The sequence below is a fragment of the Convolutriloba macropyga genome, chromosome 2 (genome assembly GCF_964194025.1).
Source record: "Convolutriloba macropyga chromosome 2, txConMacr16.3, whole genome shotgun sequence".
Classification (NCBI taxonomy): domain Eukaryota; kingdom Metazoa; phylum Xenacoelomorpha; order Acoela; family Convolutidae; genus Convolutriloba; species Convolutriloba macropyga.
Window position 1 is genome coordinate 85,069,291 of NC_134469.1, and position 4,155 is coordinate 85,073,445.

Here is a 4,155-nt window from a genome sequence, read left to right on the forward strand (position 1 = left end):
AATATTATCAATTGTATTTTATTGCAAACGCCAAAAAAGTGATATATGAACTGTCAATAACGTGGTAATGTGACAGAACTAAAAAAATTGAAGAATGGAAAATAACTGAAAAAAAGTGAAATCTAGTAGTATCAAAGCCAGAAAACCATAACCTAAGGTCTAAAACCCCTATGAAGATTGAATTTGAGTTCACTAGAAAGAAATAGAATCCTTTCATTGGTGACACTAAGCTACAAGTTGACCAAATTAAATGAAAAAAGGAGAAAAGTCCTATAAGCCATTATTTATTTAAAAACCAAATATTTTTAAAAGTCAAAACGACCATAAACTTTCAAGTAATAAACTAGATCCAATATTTGGGAGCTAATTAGGAAGAAAATTGGATTATCACTAGTGAGCTTCGATTTGTTTTCTGTTATTTAATTATTATAAAAAAAGTTCGAATATTTTTTATAAAAAAGACCGACTGATTACAATCCGATTTATTTTTGGATTGTAGCAGTCCAAGATTGTTCCAAAACTAGCTCTGCTAATGCTGTTTGTTCATTCGTCCATTAAGAACACTTTATTTTTCGAATGCTATAGATATAGAGATTTTGTTAGTTAAAAAACAAAAATAAATGCTGCGTTAGCAGAAAACGGCAAAGTGTTAATTACGGAGCACTCTAGAATTGGCCCCCTTTTGAGTCTACAAAGATTGTTTTAGTGATGTTTTTGTTGAGTACCTCCTGGCAATTTAATCAAAGTGGACTAAAGAAACTTATTTCGTGCTGTTTTTGATGAAGAAGAATTTTGAAACATTTAGCCAGAGTTTTTGACAAAAATTAAATAAAAATAGCCGACAATTTTTTTTGTCTTTAAAAAAAAATCAACAGCACTTTCGTTAAAAAAAATTAACAACTTAACAAATTAGCAAGATTAGCGAAACTTTGGAAAAAATTTGGCAAAATGTCAATAAAATCAACGGAATGGACTCAATTTTTCGAAAGTTTAAATTAAACCTCGATAACTCCGTGTAAAAAACGAAAATAAAAATCTTTTAAATTCCATATTCTACGCTGAACAAGCTTTCTAATGATGCCAGTCGCAACTCTCTACGATGAATATATCGATCGGGCAAAATTGTCCGAACAACAAAAAACATTCGATTATTTAGTTCCTCCCTCCGCCCCCCCCCCCCCCCCCTCAAGAGAGGTCGGAACAATAACGCTGAGCCATCTATGAGAAGTTATGGGAGCCTAACCGGGTGGATCCAGACGAACTGAACTGGTTAGTATTTTCCATAAAACCAAATGATCTATACTCGTCAGCTAATTTATATTGTGTTGCATTCTTTTCATTTAAATCAAATCATGATCAATTTTGTTTTAAAATATTAGTAATAATGTATAAAAATTATCACTAATATCTTTACTACTCATTTTAAAAATAATTTTACGAATATTTTTGATATTATTATCAATGTTTTTAATAATCTTATTACAAACTATGACAAATTTGAAAACTATAATTGGCTATGAAAAGACTTTACCTGGACGTTAACTAAGTGCTGGACTGTGTATTTATAGTCAATAAAGATCCCCCCACTAGAATTATAAATTTTTTTCACAAGTCAAGGTCTAAACCTGGGTTGAATTAGATGAAAAATAAAATTAATTACATTATAAACTAGTGGTGATTGCTAAAGAGCAGGTTAAGTTTACTTTCGCAACTGATAACTGCAATAGATAGCTTTATCTGTTTTTAAATATGCGAACAATTTTGTTCCAATTTAGACACTAGTTTGTTTACATTTGATACTGAATTTAAGATTCTTAGTGTATTAAAAATCTTTCAATGTGTATTTTTGAGTTATTGGTTGAAGTGCAATAACTCGGTGACGTCTTAACAAAGAAACGTACCAAATTGTAGAAATTTCAGCGAATATGATTGGTTGAGAAATTTAAAACACTGTACCTTTATGCGATCAATAAGCCTAAATTGGACGTAACCTAATGCTATATTATAATATTTACCGCTTCTGGCCATGCCTCCCGGGCCATGTCAATGCCTCAGCGGCCCGTGGGACTTGATGAGAATCTATCACAGCCATTAGTGAGACCTGTTTTACTCAAAAAAGTATAATTATTCTATTTCGGCTTATCGCGATTTCTGAGCAATTTTACGTTAACATGTGTATCCTATTTTGAAACGTGGAAAGTTTGTTGAACAATCAGCCTATCACAAAACAATATTCGTACTTTCTCAAATTGGATTTGGCCAACATTGCAAAATTTCTATGCTTTGGTACCTCTGCCGTTTCCACTAGCGCCCTATAACCACACTGTAAATCAAATCACACTAATCGACAGTAATGAATACACTGCTTGCATACCATAAGAACAATCAAAGACGAGGGCGGAGACAGAGAGACAGACACTAATGAATTTGTACAAAAACGACCCCTCCACGGAAGGGTAGATTAAAGCTTCGCAGAGATCGCTAAAATTGGTTTCGTTTGTAAATCCAAAACAGACTTCGAAACAGAACTAGTAACATTATTTTCATTGAAATAGACTGGTATATTGCGTGTGTATGCGTGTGTGTGTGTCCAGGTGTGCGCATATGTGTATGTGTGTGTTTGTGTGTGTGTGTGTGTGTGTGTGTGTGTGTGTTTGATTCTGCATGTATGTGTCTGTGCTTGTGTATGTATGTTGTGCTTGTATATATATATATATATATATATATATATATATATATATATAAATATATATATATAAATATATATATATATATATATATATATGCGTGTGTGCGCTTGTGTATGCGTGTGTGTGTGTGTGTCTTTATATGTGTGTGTGTGTGTGCTTGTGTATGTATGTGTGTGTATGTGTGTGTGATTGTGCATGTTTGTGTCTGTGCTTGTTTATGTATGTGTGTTTGTGTGTGTGCTTGTATATATATATATATATATATATATATATATATATATATAAATATATATATATATATATATATATATATATATATATGTGTGTGTGTGTGTGTGTGTGTGTGTGTGTGCTTATGTATGTCTGTGTGTGTGCTTGTGTATGTATGTGTGTGTGTGACTGTGCATGTAAGTGTCTGTGTTTGTGTATGCATGTGTGTATGTACGTGTGCTTGTATATATATATATATATATATATATATATATATATATATATGTGTGTGTGTGTGCTTTTATATGCGTGTGTGTGTGCTTGTGTATGCATGTGTGTGTATGTGTGTGTGATTGTGTATGTATGTGTGTATGTATGTGTGATTGCATGTATATGTGTATGTGCTTGTGTATATATGTGTATGTGTATGTGTATTTATCTGTGTTTGCAGGTGTATGTATGTGTGTGTTCTTGTGTATGCATGTGTGTATACTTCTGTTTGTATATTTGTGTGCTTGTGTATGTTTGTGTGTGTTTGTGTGTGATTGTGCATGTATGTGTCTGCGATTGTGTATGTATGTGTGTGTGTGTGCTTGTTTGTGTTCGTGTGAGTGTGTGAATGTGCCTGTATGTGTCTGTTCTTGTGTATGTATGTATGTGTGTCTGTGCTTGTGTATGTGTGTGTGTGCTTGTGTGTACATGTATGTGTGCTTGTGTAAGTATGTGTGTTTGCTTGTGTATGTATGTGCTTCTGCTTGTGTATGCATGTGTGTATGCCTGAGTATGTATATTTGTTTGCTTGTCTATGTGTGTGTGTTTGTGTGTGCATGTGTGTGTGTCTATTTGTGTGTGCTTTTTCTAAGTGTGTCTGTGCTTGTGTATGTATATGTGTGTGTGTGTGTGTGTGTGTGGTTTTTTCATGTATGTGAGTGTGCATGCGTATGTATGTGTGTCTGTGCTCGTGCATGTATGTGTAAGTGTGTGTTCTCTTGTCCATATATGTGTGTGTGCTTGTGTATGTATGCGTGTGTGTGCTTTTGTATGTATGTTTGAGATTGCTTGTGTATGTATGCGTGTATGCGTGCTTTTGTATGGATGTGTGTGTTTGTATTTGTGTATGTTTGTGTATGTGTGTGTGCTTGTGTAAGTATGTGTGTCTGTGCTTGGGTATGTCTGTGTGTGTGTGCTTTTGTATGTAAGTATGTGCGTGTGTGCATTAGTACGTATATTTTTGTGCTCAAGTATGTACGCGTGT